The sequence below is a fragment of the Pseudophryne corroboree genome, chromosome 3, assembly GCF_028390025.1.
Source record: "Pseudophryne corroboree isolate aPseCor3 chromosome 3, aPseCor3.hap2, whole genome shotgun sequence".
NCBI classification, from domain to species: domain Eukaryota; kingdom Metazoa; phylum Chordata; class Amphibia; order Anura; family Myobatrachidae; genus Pseudophryne; species Pseudophryne corroboree.
Genome location: NC_086446.1, coordinates 74,591,536 through 74,608,490, shown reverse-complemented (window position 1 = coordinate 74,608,490; position 16,955 = coordinate 74,591,536). Strand labels below are relative to the sequence as shown.

General features: G+C 35.7%; 2 long non-coding RNA genes across 2 annotated transcripts; both read left to right on the top strand.

Annotated features, from left to right (window-relative positions):
* The first annotated feature begins 6,109 nt into the window (after window positions 1–6,109).
* LOC135057495 (uncharacterized) lies at window positions 6,110–6,899 on the top strand. The gene is made up of 4 exons (XR_010244160.1): window positions 6,110–6,156; window positions 6,507–6,584; window positions 6,660–6,734; window positions 6,825–6,899. It is a non-coding gene; the product is annotated as an uncharacterized LOC135057495 (long non-coding RNA).
* Window positions 6,900–13,369: 6,470 nt separating this feature from the next.
* Window positions 13,370–14,159, top strand: LOC135057494 (uncharacterized). The gene is made up of 4 exons (XR_010244159.1): window positions 13,370–13,416; window positions 13,767–13,844; window positions 13,920–13,994; window positions 14,085–14,159. It is a non-coding gene; the product is annotated as an uncharacterized LOC135057494 (long non-coding RNA).
* The last annotated feature ends 2,796 nt before the right edge of the window (window positions 14,160–16,955 follow it).

Genomic DNA, 16,955 nt, shown 5'->3' with positions numbered 1-16,955 from the left:
CAGGTTACGATCTGCCATAGAAATCTATTAAGAGCAAATCATCCTTTTCCCTATATGTGGTAGGTATATATAGGAAAAAAAATGCTTTGCATACCACAAAGATATATGTGTCTATACATATATATACATATATGTATATATAATATTCCTATCTCACAATAGCAGTTTTTCTCAAATAGAACATTATCTTTTTCCCCAAACAAGTTACCCCTGATGAAGTCGATAAGACGAAACGCGTTGGGTTTGTCAGTCAGAAAAGCGCACCCTAGTTTGTGAAGATACTCCCTTCGAGCTCGCACCTTGAAAAAGGTGAGGGAGTATCTAGAATCCATCTTACAAACATGTTGGTTGTGGCTGTGTTTTATTGATACAATTTTATATCTTGAATTGTGTACCAAAATTCATATGTTCAAATATATGTTATTAAAAAAAACTTTTTATTAATTGGCCTGTTGGCCTCTTGTTTGGGTGACTTTTTGGTGAGGGGTGTCTGTTACAGGTCCCCAGATCTAAACATCCTCCAGTCTACATTTTCCGACGAAATAAACGCTGGAAGATTTGTGTAACTACATTTCATTATTAGCGCACTTGGGAATTTATGTTTTCTCTGTATGTTTTTGAGGTTTTCCAACAAAGACCTCTCCCAGTGTGCCGCTCCTGAGTTGGCGCAAGATAAAGATACTTTTGTGTATTTCTGTATCTATTTTGTTGTGTATCTGTAATTGCTGCCAGTATGCCTATTTTTAAGGATAGGACATCAAGAACACATAAATGTAAAAATCTATTTTCAGAGGATATAGATAGTACGACACCTATTAGTAATGAAGAAGATTATTATTCCCAATTAAATATGATAGAAAAACTGTCCATAAAGGAAATGAAAAATTGGTATGAGATAGTGACACTAGAAAAATATATTGAAGTAGGGAGAGTCCCTAGGGGACTACGCATATTGAAAAAGCCAACATACGGTATACAAAGCGAACCCTTTATGAAAATCTGGAACGATATCTTAGGAGACTGTTCCAAGAAATTAATGGGATTATTAATATCAGAAAGGAAAAGGGATCTAACTAAGCTAGAGGAGGAACTAATGAAACTAGAGACTTCAGTTACTAAATTTGAAACTAGCGAGGAATTTATACATGATGTTGGTAAACTTCAAAACCAACTTGATATAACAGAAAGCGAAATTATCTCGAGAAAAAAGAACAAATTCTCTAGGGATAAGGAAGATTACCAAAAAGGATTAATATTTGATTGGGCAAAAAATGCGAGACAGAATGATAACCCTGCCGCACATCATGCCCATAACCGTGGTATTAATGTATACCAACAAGAGAGATATAACCACAGAAATGATCAAAGAACGAATCCTAGGAGGAGGGATGGTTACTATCAAGGATATGGAGATAGGAGAAGGCCGTCTTACCGTTCTCCATACCCCATCAGGAATGGATATAGGAATAGAATTAATTCTTATCATGACCAGAGGAGAAGGCGCCGTTCTTCGAATAGATATGACACCTTCTTCCATACTAACAAATATGAAACTCTTAGGTCACCTTCACCAAATGGACCTAATGACCATTTTTTAGGAGATGGCATAGATTCAGCCACACCCCAAGGCAGAAAAAGAGGCCTTGGAATGGAAGAGGCAAAAGAGGGGGGAGAAAGATCCCCAAAAAAAAGACGCCCATTGTTTCATCTGAAAATGGGACAAAAACCGGGATCATCAACCTCTCAGGCAGAGAACTATGCGCACCACAAACAGCGCTATTAAATAAGGGACTGAAATTCGCACCTGACCAACATGCGGATAAGTTCGATTTGTTTATCGACCTAAATAAATATATTAGGTCTCTTACATTGCAGCGACATTTTTTGAAACACCCTCCAGTTTCGGTTACACAAGAACCACAAAAACCGCTAGTAGCTCCCCCATCCAAGTTTTACCCGGTGGAGTCGAGGGGAAGTAATGTTGATATCTTTTACGAGTCAGTTAAAGACGACTTTAGGGAATTAAAAATAAAAAACAATAAGTATACTTCCAATCTAAATCCAGAAGAGAAAAAAGCCTTAAATCACCTTAAAAAAGAGGATAATATCATTATTAGGAGTGCAGATAAAGGGGGAGCTGTAGTTCTACAGGACAGAACTGACTACCTTAAAGAAGCATATAATATACTTAATGATGCATCAACTTATACTAAACTTGAAGATGACCCCACTAAAAGCTTTAAAGAAAATTTAAGAGTTCTTCTATATGATGCACAAAGAAATAATGTAATATGCAAAAAGGAATTTGATTATTTATGGGTGGAACATCCAACCACCGCCATTTTTTATCATCTTCCCAAAGTCCATAAAAACATACAGTCTCCCCCCGGAAGACCAATCATTTCGGGAATAGATTCCTTGACAGCGAATCTTTCACATTATATCGATCTAAAATTACAATCTTACGTGAAAACCTTACCGTCCTATTTGAGAGATTCCACCAGCCTGTTACAGGCGTTAGACGGATATACGTGGGGCATTGAAGAAAGATGGCTTACAATTGATGTACAAGCCTTGTATTCCTCTATACCCCACATGAAAGGTATTGAAGCAGTGCGATCTTTCCTGGTAGCTGATACAGAAAAATCAGAGGTTGAAACCAAGTTTATTTTGGAGAGTATAAATTTTATACTAAAACATAATTATTTCAGGTTTGAGGACTCCCATTACCTCCAGCAGCAGGGAACTGTGATGGGGACTAAATTTGCCCCATCGTATGCTAACCTGCTGATGGGAGTATGGGAGGACTCTTTCATATAAGGATCTGAATATGAGAAAAGTCACATCAAATTATACCGAAGGTACATAGACGATTTGATTTTCATATGGAAAGGAGACGAAGAAAGTGTAGTACAGTTTATGGAATATCTTCAAGTTAATCCTTTCAATTTAAAATTTACGTTTAAGACTAACACAAATCTGATAGATTATTTAGATCTGAAATTAGAAAGCATAGTAGGGAAGGAAGTTGAAACATCGACTTTTTTTAAAGAAGTCGATGCAAACAATTTCATTCCAACATCAAGCTGCCACCATCCGAAATGGATTGAAGGAGTTCCCTATTCTCAGTTCCTCAGATTGAGGAGAAACTACAGCACCTTCAGTGACTTTATAATACAAGCTAATGCACTGAAGGAAAACTTTATAGCACGTGGATATGATCAGATTAGAATTGAAGAAGCCATACAGAAGGCAAGTAATATAAATCGGGTGAATCTTCTATCTTCAAATCCAATTCCCAAAAAGAAAAGGGACCCTAAATGTAGGCCTTTCATAACCCAATTCAACAAAGAAAACCGTTTAATTACTAAAATACTAGATAAACACTGGCCAATCTTATTAAAAGATCCAATTCTTGGACCTTCACTTCCTCCCAAACCACAAGTAGTTTTCAGAAGGGCAAAGAACTTGAAAAGTATTTTAGCTCCAAGTACATTGAAATCTAAGAAATCCACTGTTCAACCCAAATTAAATTTCTTGTTGGAAAAAACTATGGGATATTTCCCATGTAATAGGTGTATATGCTGCAAGCATATGGAGAAATCCACCTTCTCCTGGAAACATGAAAATGGAATGGAATACACTCTAAAAGATAGAGTCAACTGTAATAGTGAGTGTGTCATTTATAGAATAACCTGTAGTTGCAACCTAATGTATATAGGCAAAACAAAACGCAATTTCAAACTTAGAATCCAGGAGCACCTGCGAGGTATAAAAAATAAAGTGACTAATCACAATTTACCTCGTCATTTTTCTGAAATTCATAACTCCAATGTAAAAGATCTAAAATTTACTATATTGGAATTGATTAAATTAGGCCCCAGAGGAGGCGATAAAGAACGTCTGCTCTCAAGAAGAGAATCTTTTTGGATTTTCACCCTTAATACTCTCCATCCAAATGGCCTTAATGAAAATATAGACATTGTGTCATTCCTTTAAGTTTTTTTCCTTCTCAATTTTCATAGGTAGGGCTGCATTCAGGTTATAAACATTTAGTTTATGTAGAACAATAACATACTGCCCATAAGTCATGTTACCATGTGTTTTTTATGAGATTATTTTTGACATATTCTTCTGTTTCCTTGTTTATTTGTTATTTGGCCTTAAAATTCAAATGCAATTATTGTAAAGTTGAAGCCTCAAAAGATGAAGGGTTGAACTGATGGAGGAGTTTTTCAGCACAATTGTCTTCACATCTATATTTTAGGAGTGCATGATCAACTAGGATGCACTTCCGTTTCATATCTGGTTCAGGGGTTTTGGAACCAAAAAATTATACAATGGAATGAGATCGCTTACTAAGAGGTCCCATGCATGTGTGTGTATATGTATGCATATATGTGTGTATATACACGTGGGTGGGGGCATGTGTAGGTATGCCTATATCTATGAGACTGTATTAAAATTTCTAAATTTACCATCATCCATTTTCCTCCAAAAGAAATTTTTGAAATAATGGTATAGGTCTATCTTATATTCCTCATAAGTTAACAGGAGGTCTAATGATAGTATTCAATTCATTAATAGCATTTTTAATTCAATATTTCAATCATTCACTTCACTTTATTGCACATGAAACACATTCAATATAGTCGAATTTAAGTAGTATATAGGTTGCACTATGAGATATGATATAACTTATGGCCCACTATAACAGAACACACAATTTATTATAAAAGTTGGAAATAAGTATACCACTTAAAAGATATATACAATAAGTATGTTATTATAATAGAAACATATAACAGTCTCACATATTAGCACAATCACAGTGGTCCATGGTCCTCAGTACGAGATATATTTATAATTTCAAATTATTTTTTATTTTAATATTCTGAAGAGCAATGCGACAGTAACACACACATATAGTATAAAAATGATTTTAGCATCCACAAGCAAATTTAAATAAAATTAATAAAAAAATAAATATAAAAAATTAATAAATAATAAATAACAAAAACATTTTTTTTTTTTGACCATTTGGAGGTCTCTTTGAGGGAAAATGGGTGATTTCATTGTAAAATATTACGTCATAGTCATGAATTTATATTAGAATACCAATGATGGATGAGCTGACATATTTTTAACAAAATCCATGTCATAAAAATAATTGCTATGGAAGTCTATTATGTTTCCTATAATACTCTTGAAATGGTAAAACAATAAATGCATATGCAAATCCAACATGTATCTCTAATTGAGAATATGGTGTTTAATGACAGATTATCATTTATATATATTGGATCAGTGGGGAGGGGAAACTAACAGGCAATGTCTCATATGTGGGCTCGCTGACCATGGAGGTTGCTAGGTGACAACACCATTTGAGCCATAAGCCGATATCAGAGGTTGCCAAGACATCAGGACGCCACAGACCGATATTAGAGGTTGCTAGGATACCAAGATGCGGTTTCCGTCATGTAGATAGTTGAGATCACGTGGTGGTGCACGTCGGGATGTACGTGCTGTATCGCGTGTTGTTACCTAGCAACCTCTATGATGCGCCACGCGCATGGTTGGGAGCCGAACCGGCCCACCCAGGATTGATGATGCGTGGTGCATCAGAGCAGGAGGACACACCCCATTGCGCTCCTGTCCAGCATTGTTGAGGCGTGATGGGGCGAAAGAAGAGGACATGCCCCATGACGCGGTATGAGTCAGATGGGAGGTGCGGCTCGAGGGAGAGCCTATACCAATAAGACAGCCCTCTCTCTGACTCCTATTTTTGAAGTGAAAGATCAAGCAGGAGGAGTCATTTAATTAATTAGTAGGTGGAACGCAGATTGGAACGCATGCTGGAAGTATGCTTGTCCGATCAGGTGTAAGTAATTTAGCACCTTTAAAGTGACTAAAGATCTGTTTAAAGTATAAATTAAATATTTAATCCACATTAAACAATTACTCCCATCTAAGGATCCCTATAGAAGAAAAATATGGATTCATAAATAAAGTTTTTTGGCTCTATTCAGGCTGATCTAATCATTAAGAGTTATCTAATTAAAGGAAGTGATGTAAGTGTGCTAGCAGCTTAAATAACAGCTGCATCAATTACCACTTCATTCTGTGACTTCCACACACAGCCAAATTTTCTCCAGGGTGAGTCCTCACATCATTTCTATTTGTTTCACTTTTTGAAGGCTTTAACTATTAATCATGAGTGTAATTCTTTTGCTGGTCTGGTACCGAGGAGTTGAGATTTTTCTTGCTGTTAAAAGTGGGCCTTTATAAGTATTAATAATGCTCTGATTTCTGATAAAAATGACTTTGAAATCTGCTGGATTTTAGCTATTTGTTAGAACTGTGCCTTCTTATAAATAATGACAGTGTTGCTGTGTTTTTCTGGAAAAAAATTTACTTTGTGAAACTTATTGTAAATTGTTACTATCCCTATGGTTGGAACTGTGCCCTCTATTTTGACAACAACAATGTTTCCATTTCTTTGAAAGGATCTATTCCTTGAGACCTATTGAGGAAGTCGCATCTTTTTTATCCTTGTGATTGTCAAACCAGCCATATAAGTTTTGGTATGTACACTCATAAATGTGCTAGTGATCTTCTATGACTGACACACCTTACACTAAAAAAAATTTAATTGAAAGCTTTCAGAATTTCACGTGAGTCAACATTGAAACCAGAAATAATTTTGACTATAAGAGCAGAAGACCACACTTTAGGTATACTTATAGTAGAATTGGCTTGACCGTGTAATAAATTACATGGACAGGTATTTCTATATAAATACCAATATTTGTGTATTTCTTTAGCAGTCTGCAAAAACGCCGACATATGGTTGCCGACAGTCCCAATGGACTATGATCAAGAGTTTTTTTAGACGGCCCTTAAGGAACTTTGCTTGATCAATTTTAAGGTATGTTATCTTTTATGATCAATTAATAGGTTCTATGAGGTGGGAAACCATTAAAAATGGTCTACATCCAATTCCCTTTCTCTTTCTATTAGGCAGTGCTTATAAAAACACTATTCTATAGATTTTATATACAAAAAAGATAACCATTTAAGTTCCAGTCAGAAGCACGAATATAGGAGCTCTACCCATTAAATTCTAATAAAGGAGAATTTGATTAATCCCTATTTGGAGGTATGTCTTAGTCACTATTTGTAACACTAAAATGGATAATAAGAATAATGTCCTAGTAGTTCCATCAAATAAACACATCTTAGAATGTGTTATTCATATTTCAGGTTACGATCTGCCATAGAAATCTATCAAGAGCAAATCATCCTTTTCCCTATATGTGGTAGGTATATATAGGAAAAAAAATGCTTTGCATACCACAAAGATATATGTGTCTATACATATATATACATATATGTATATATAATATTCCTATCTCACAATAGCAGTTTTTCTCAAATAGAACATTATCTTTTTCCCCAAACAAGTTACCCCTGATGAAGTCGATAAGACGAAACGCGTTGGGTTTGTCAGTCAGAAAAGCGCACCCTAGTTTGTGAAGATACTCCCTTCGAGCTCGCACCTTGAAAAAGGTGAGGGAGTATCTAGAATCCATCTTACAAACATGTTGGTTGTGGCTGTGTTTTATTGATACAATTTTATATCTTGAATTGTGTACCAAAATTCATATGTTCAAATATATGTTATTAAAAAAAACTTTTTATTAATTGGCCTGTTGGCCTCTTGTTTGGGTGACTTTTTGGTGAGGGGTGTCTGTTACAGGTCCCCAGATCTAAACATCCTCCAGTCTACATTTTCCGACGAAATAAACGCTGGAAGATTTGTGTAACTACATTTCATTATTAGCGCACTTGGGAATTTATGTTTTCTCTGTATGTTTTTGAGGTTTTCCAACAAAGACCTCTCCCAGTGCGCCGCTCCTGAGTTGGCGCAAGATAAAGATACTTTTGTGTATTTCTGTATCTATTTTGTTGTGTATCTGTAATTGCTGCCAGTATGCCTATTTTTAAGGATAGGACATCAAGAACACATAAATGTAAAAATCTATTTTCAGAGGATATAGATAGTACGACACCTATTAGTAATGAAGAAGATTATTATTCCCAATTAAATATGATAGAAAAACTGTCCATAAAGGAAATGAAAAATTGGTATGAGATAGTGACACTAGAAAAATATATTGAAGTAGGGAGAGTCCCTAGGGGACTACGCATATTGAAAAAGCCAACATACGGTATACAAAGCGAACCCTTTATGAAAATCTGGAACGATATCTTAGGAGACTGTTCCAAGAAATTAATGGGATTATTAATATCAGAAAGGAAAAGGGATCTAACTAAGCTAGAGGAGGAACTAATGAAACTAGAGACTTCAGTTACTAAATTTGAAACTAGCGAGGAATTTATACATGATGTTGGTAAACTTCAAAACCAACTTGATATAACAGAAAGCGAAATTATCTCGAGAAAAAAGAACAAATTCTCTAGGGATAAGGAAGATTACCAAAAAGGATTAATATTTGATTGGGCAAAAAATGCGAGACAGAATGATAACCCTGCCGCACATCATGCCCATAACCGTGGTATTAATGTATACCAACAAGAGAGATATAACCACAGAAATGATCAAAGAACGAATCCTAGGAGGAGGGATGGTTACTATCAAGGATATGGAGATAGGAGAAGGCCGTCTTACCGTTCTCCATACCCCATCAGGAATGGATATAGGAATAGAATTAATTCTTATCATGACCAGAGGAGAAGGCGCCGTTCTTCGAATAGATATGACACCTTCTTCCATACTAACAAATATGAAACTCTTAGGTCACCTTCACCAAATGGACCTAATGACCATTTTTTAGGAGATGGCATAGATTCAGCCACACCCCAAGGCAGAAAAAGAGGCCTTGGAATGGAAGAGGCAAAAGAGGGGGGAGAAAGATCCCCAAAAAAAAGACGCCCATTGTTTCATCTGAAAATGGGACAAAAACCGGGATCATCAACCTCTCAGGCAGAGAACTATGCGCACCACAAACAGCGCTATTAAATAAGGGACTGAAATTCGCACCTGACCAACATGCGGATAAGTTCGATTTGTTTATCGACCTAAATAAATATATTAGGTCTCTTACATTGCAGCGACATTTTTTGAAACACCCTCCAGTTTCGGTTACACAAGAACCACAAAAACCGCTAGTAGCTCCCCCATCCAAGTTTTACCCGGTGGAGTCGAGGGGAAGTAATGTTGATATCTTTTACGAGTCAGTTAAAGACGACTTTAGGGAATTAAAAATAAAAAACAATAAGTATACTTCCAATCTAAATCCAGAAGAGAAAAAAGCCTTAAATCACCTTAAAAAAGAGGATAATATCATTATTAGGAGTGCAGATAAAGGGGGAGCTGTAGTTCTACAGGACAGAACTGACTACCTTAAAGAAGCATATAATATACTTAATGATGCATCAACTTATACTAAACTTGAAGATGACCCCACTAAAAGCTTTAAAGAAAATTTAAGAGTTCTTCTATATGATGCACAAAGAAATAATGTAATATGCAAAAAGGAATTTGATTATTTATGGGTGGAACATCCAACCACCGCCATTTTTTATCATCTTCCCAAAGTCCATAAAAACATACAGTCTCCCCCCGGAAGACCAATCATTTCGGGAATAGATTCCTTGACAGCGAATCTTTCACATTATATCGATCTAAAATTACAATCTTACGTGAAAACCTTACCGTCCTATTTGAGAGATTCCACCAGCCTGTTACAGGCGTTAGACGGATATACGTGGGGCATTGAAGAAAGATGGCTTACAATTGATGTACAAGCCTTGTATTCCTCTATACCCCACATGAAAGGTATTGAAGCAGTGCGATCTTTCCTGGTAGCTGATACAGAAAAATCAGAGGTTGAAACCAAGTTTATTTTGGAGAGTATAAATTTTATACTAAAACATAATTATTTCAGGTTTGAGGACTCCCATTACCTCCAGCAGCAGGGAACTGTGATGGGGACTAAATTTGCCCCATCGTATGCTAACCTGCTGATGGGAGTATGGGAGGACTCTTTCATATAAGGATCTGAATATGAGAAAAGTCACATCAAATTATACCGAAGGTACATAGACGATTTGATTTTCATATGGAAAGGAGACGAAGAAAGTGTAGTACAGTTTATGGAATATCTTCAAGTTAATCCTTTCAATTTAAAATTTACGTTTAAGACTAACACAAATCTGATAGATTATTTAGATCTGAAATTAGAAAGCATAGTAGGGAAGGAAGTTGAAACATCGACTTTTTTTAAAGAAGTCGATGCAAACAATTTCATTCCAACATCAAGCTGCCACCATCCGAAATGGATTGAAGGAGTTCCCTATTCTCAGTTCCTCAGATTGAGGAGAAACTACAGCACCTTCAGTGACTTTATAATACAAGCTAATGCACTGAAGGAAAACTTTATAGCACGTGGATATGATCAGATTAGAATTGAAGAAGCCATACAGAAGGCAAGTAATATAAATCGGGTGAATCTTCTATCTTCAAATCCAATTCCCAAAAAGAAAAGGGACCCTAAATGTAGGCCTTTCATAACCCAATTCAACAAAGAAAACCGTTTAATTACTAAAATACTAGATAAACACTGGCCAATCTTATTAAAAGATCCAATTCTTGGACCTTCACTTCCTCCCAAACCACAAGTAGTTTTCAGAAGGGCAAAGAACTTGAAAAGTATTTTAGCTCCAAGTACATTGAAATCTAAGAAATCCACTGTTCAACCCAAATTAAATTTCTTGTTGGAAAAAACTATGGGATATTTCCCATGTAATAGGTGTATATGCTGCAAGCATATGGAGAAATCCACCTTCTCCTGGAAACATGAAAATGGAATGGAATACACTCTAAAAGATAGAGTCAACTGTAATAGTGAGTGTGTCATTTATAGAATAACCTGTAGTTGCAACCTAATGTATATAGGCAAAACAAAACGCAATTTCAAACTTAGAATCCAGGAGCACCTGCGAGGTATAAAAAATAAAGTGACTAATCACAATTTACCTCGTCATTTTTCTGAAATTCATAACTCCAATGTAAAAGATCTAAAATTTACTATATTGGAATTGATTAAATTAGGCCCCAGAGGAGGCGATAAAGAACGTCTGCTCTCAAGAAGAGAATCTTTTTGGATTTTCACCCTTAATACTCTCCATCCAAATGGCCTTAATGAAAATATAGACATTGTGTCATTCCTTTAAGTTTTTTTCCTTCTCAATTTTCATAGGTAGGGCTGCATTCAGGTTATAAACATTTAGTTTATGTAGAACAATAACATACTGCCCATAAGTCATGTTACCATGTGTTTTTTATGAGATTATTTTTGACATATTCTTCTGTTTCCTTGTTTATTTGTTATTTGGCCTTAAAATTCAAATGCAATTATTGTAAAGTTGAAGCCTCAAAAGATGAAGGGTTGAACTGATGGAGGAGTTTTTCAGCACAATTGTCTTCACATCTATATTTTAGGAGTGCATGATCAACTAGGATGCACTTCCGTTTCATATCTGGTTCAGGGGTTTTGGAACCAAAAAATTATACAATGGAATGAGATCGCTTACTAAGAGGTCCCATGCATGTGTGTGTATATGTATGCATATATGTGTGTATATACACGTGGGTGGGGGCATGTGTAGGTATGCCTATATCTATGAGACTGTATTAAAATTTCTAAATTTACCATCATCCATTTTCCTCCAAAAGAAATTTTTGAAATAATGGTATAGGTCTATCTTATATTCCTCATAAGTTAACAGGAGGTCTAATGATAGTATTCAATTCATTAATAGCATTTTTAATTCAATATTTCAATCATTCACTTCACTTTATTGCACATAAAACACATTCAATATAGTCGAATTTAAGTAGTATATAGGTTGCACTATGAGATATGATATAACTTATGGCCCACTATAACAGAACACACAATTTATTATAAAAGTTGGAAATAAGTATACCACTTAAAAGATATATACAATAAGTATGTTATTATAATAGAAACATATAACAGTCTCACATATTAGCACAATCACAGTGGTCCATGGTCCTCAGTACGAGATATATTTATAATTTCAAATTATTTTTTATTTTAATATTCTGAAGAGCAATGCGACAGTAACACACACATATAGTATAAAAATGATTTTAGCATCCACAAGCAAATTTAAATAAAATTAATAAAAAATTAAATATAAAAAATTAATAAATAATAAATAACAAAAACATTTTTTTTTTTTGACCATTTGGAGGTCTCTTTGAGGGAAAATGGGTGATTTCATTGTAAAATATTACGTCATAGTCATGAATTTATATTAGAATACCAATGATGGATGAGCTGACATATTTTTAACAAAATCCATGTCATAAAAATAATTGCTATGGAAGTCTATTATGTTTCCTATAATACTCTTGAAATGGTAAAACAATAAATGCATATGCAAATCCAACATGTATCTCTAATTGAGAATATGGTGTTTAATGACAGATTATCATTTATATATATTGGATCAGTGGGGAGGGGAAACTAACAGGCAATGTCTCATATGTGGGCTCGCTGACCATGGAGGTTGCTAGGTGACAACACCATTTGAGCCATAAGCCGATATCAGAGGTTGCCAAGACATCAGGACGCCACAGACCGATATTAGAGGTTGCTAGGATACCAAGATGCGGTTTCCGTCATGTAGATAGTTGAGATCACGTGGTGGTGTACGTCGGGATGTACGTGCTGTATCGCGTGTTGTTACCTAGCAACCTCTATGATGCGCCACGCGCATGGTTGGGAGCCGAACTGGCCCACCCAGGATTGATGATGCGTGGTGCATCAGAGCAGGAGGACACACCCCATTGCGCTCCTGTCCAGCATTGTTGAGGCGTGATGGGGCGAAAGAAGAGGACATGCCCCATGACGCGGTATGAGTCAGATGGGAGGTGCGGCTCGAGGGAGAGCCTATACCAATAAGACAGCCCTCTCTCTGACTCCTATTTTTGAAGTGAAAGATCAAGCAGGAGGAGTCATTTAATTAATTAGTAGGTGGAACGCAGATTGGAACGCATGCTGGAAGTATGCTTGTCCGATCAGGTGTAAGTAATTTAGCACCTTTAAAGTGACTAAAGATCTGTTTAAAGTATAAATTAAATATTTAATCCACATTAAACAATTACTCCCATCTAAGGATCCCTATAGAAGAAAAATATGGATTCATAAATAAAGTTTTTTGGCTCTATTCAGGCTGATCTAATCATTAAGAGTTATCTAATTAAAGGAAGTGATGTAAGTGTGCTAGCAGCTTAAATAACAGCTGCATCAATTACCACTTCATTCTGTGACTTCCACACACAGCCAAATTTTCTCCAGGGTGAGTCCTCACATCATTTCTATTTGTTTCACTTTTTGAAGGCTTTAACTATTAATCATGAGTGTAATTCTTTTGCTGGTCTGGTACCGAGGAGTTGAGATTTTTCTTGCTGTTAAAAGTGGGCCTTTATAAGTATTAATAATGCTCTGATTTCTGATAAAAATGACTTTGAAATCTGCTGGATTTTAGCTATTTGTTAGAACTGTGCCTTCTTATAAATAATGACAGTGTTGCTGTGTTTTTCTGGAAAAAAATTTACTTTGTGAAACTTATTGTAAATTGTTACTATCCCTATGGTTGGAACTGTGCCCTCTATTTTGACAACAACAATGTTTCCATTTCTTTGAAAGGATCTATTCCTTGAGACCTATTGAGGAAGTCGCATCTTTTTTATCCTTGTGATTGTCAAACCAGCCATATAAGTTTTGGTATGTACACTCATAAATGTGCTAGTGATCTTCTATGACTGACACACCTTACACTAAAAAAAATTTAATTGAAAGCTTTCAGAATTTCACGTGAGTCAACATTGAAACCAGAAATAATTTTGACTATAAGAGCAGAAGACCACACTTTAGGTATACTTATAGTAGAATTGGCTTGACCGTGTAATAAATTACATGGACAGGTATTTCTATATAAATACCAATATTTGTGTATTTCTTTAGCAGTCTGCAAAAACGCCGACATATGGTTGCCGACAGTCCCAATGGACTATGATCAAGAGTTTTTTTAGACGGCCCTTAAGGAACTTTGCTTGATCAATTTTAAGGTATGTTATCTTTTATGATCAATTAATAGGTTCTATGAGGTGGGAAACCATTAAAAATGGTCTACATCCAATTCCCTTTCTCTTTCTATTAGGCAGTGCTTATAAAAACACTATTCTATAGATTTTATATACAAAAAAGATAACCATTTAAGTTCCAGTCAGAAGCACGAATATAGGAGCTCTACCCATTAAATTCTAATAAAGGAGAATTTGATTAATCCCTATTTGGAGGTATGTCTTAGTCACTATTTGTAACACTAAAATGGATAATAAGAATAATGTCCTAGTAGTTCCATCAAATAAACACATCTTAGAATGTGTTATTCATATTTCAGGTTACGATCTGCCATAGAAATCTATCAAGAGCAAATCATCCTTTTCCCTATATGTGGTAGGTATATATAGGAAAAAAAATGCTTTGCATACCACAAAGATATATGTGTCTATACATATATATACATATATGTATATATAATATTCCTATCTCACAATAGCAGTTTTTCTCAAATAGAACATTATCTTTTTCCCCAAACAAGTTACCCCTGATGAAGTCGATAAGACGAAACGCGTTGGGTTTGTCAGTCAGAAACGCGCACCCTAGTTTGTGAAGATACTCCCTTCGAGCTCGCACCTTGAAAAAGGTGAGGGAGTATCTAGAATCCATCTTACAAACATGTTGGTTGTGGCTGTGTTTTATTGATACAATTTTATATCTTGAATTGTGTACCAAAATTCATATGTTCAAATATATGTTATTAAAAAAAACTTTTTATTAATTGGCCTGTTGGCCTCTTGTTTGGGTGACTTTTTGGTGAGGGGTGTCTGTTACAGGTCCCCAGATCTAAACATCCTCCAGTCTACATTTTCCGACGAAATAAACGCTGGAAGATTTGTGTAACTACATTTCATTATTAGCGCACTTGGGAATTTATGTTTTCTCTGTATGTTTTTGAGGTTTTCCAACAAAGACCTCTCCCAGTGTGCCGCTCCTGAGTTGGCGCAAGATAAAGATACTTTTGTGTATTTCTGTATCTATTTTGTTGTGTATCTGTAATTGCTGCCAGTATGCCTATTTTTAAGGATAGGACATCAAGAACACATAAATGTAAAAATCTATTTTCAGAGGATATAGATAGTACGACACCTATTAGTAATGAAGAAGATTATTATTCCCAATTAAATATGATAGAAAAACTGTCCATAAAGGAAATGAAAAATTGGTATGAGATAGTGACACTAGAAAAATATATTGAAGTAGGGAGAGTCCCTAGGGGACTACGCATATTGAAAAAGCCAACATACGGTATACAAAGCGAACCCTTTATGAAAATCTGGAACGATATCTTAGGAGACTGTTCCAAGAAATTAATGGGATTATTAATATCAGAAAGGAAAAGGGATCTAACTAAGCTAGAGGAGGAACTAATGAAACTAGAGACTTCAGTTACTAAATTTGAAACTAGCGAGGAATTTATACATGATGTTGGTAAACTTCAAAACCAACTTGATATAACAGAAAGCGAAATTATCTCGAGAAAAAAGAACAAATTCTCTAGGGATAAGGAAGATTACCAAAAAGGATTAATATTTGATTGGGCAAAAAATGCGAGACAGAATGATAACCCTGCCGCACATCATGCCCATAACCGTGGTATTAATGTATACCAACAAGAGAGATATAACCACAGAAATGATCAAAGAACGAATCCTAGGAGGAGGGATGGTTACTATCAAGGATATGGAGATAGGAGAAGGCCGTCTTACCGTTCTCCATACCCCATCAGGAATGGATATAGGAATAGAATTAATTCTTATCATGACCAGAGGAGAAGGCGCCGTTCTTCGAATAGATATGACACCTTCTTCCATACTAACAAATATGAAACTCTTAGGTCACCTTCACCAAATGGACCTAATGACCATTTTTTAGGAGATGGCATAGATTCAGCCACACCCCAAGGCAGAAAAAGAGGCCTTGGAATGGAAGAGGCAAAAGAGGGGGGAGAAAGATCCCCAAAAAAAAGACGCCCATTGTTTCATCTGAAAATGGGACAAAAACCGGGATCATCAACCTCTCAGGCAGAGAACTATGCGCACCACAAACAGCGCTATTAAATAAGGGACTGAAATTCGCACCTGACCAACATGCGGATAAGTTCGATTTGTTTATCGACCTAAATAAATATATTAGGTCTCTTACATTGCAGCGACATTTTTTGAAACACCCTCCAGTTTCGGTTACACAAGAACCACAAAAACCGCTAGTAGCTCCCCCATCCAAGTTTTACCCGGTGGAGTCGAGGGGAAGTAATGTTGATATCTTTTACGAGTCAGTTAAAGACGACTTTAGGGAATTAAAAATAAAAAACAATAAGTATACTTCCAATCTAAATCCAGAAGAGAAAAAAGCCTTAAATCACCTTAAAAAAGAGGATAATATCATTATTAGGAGTGCAGATAAAGTGGGAGCTGTAGTTCTACAGGACAGAACTGACTACCTTAAAGAAGCATATAATATACTTAATGATGCATCAACTTATACTAAACTTGAAGATGACCCCACTAAAAGCTTTAAAGAAAATTTAAGAGTTCTTCTATATGATGCACAAAGAAATAATGTAATATGCAAAAAGGAATTTGATTATTTATGGGTGGAACATCCAACCACCGCCATTTTTTATCATCTTCCCAAAGTCCATAAAAACATACAGTCTCCCCCCGGAAGACCAATCATTTCGGGAATAGATTCCTTGACAGCGAATCTTTC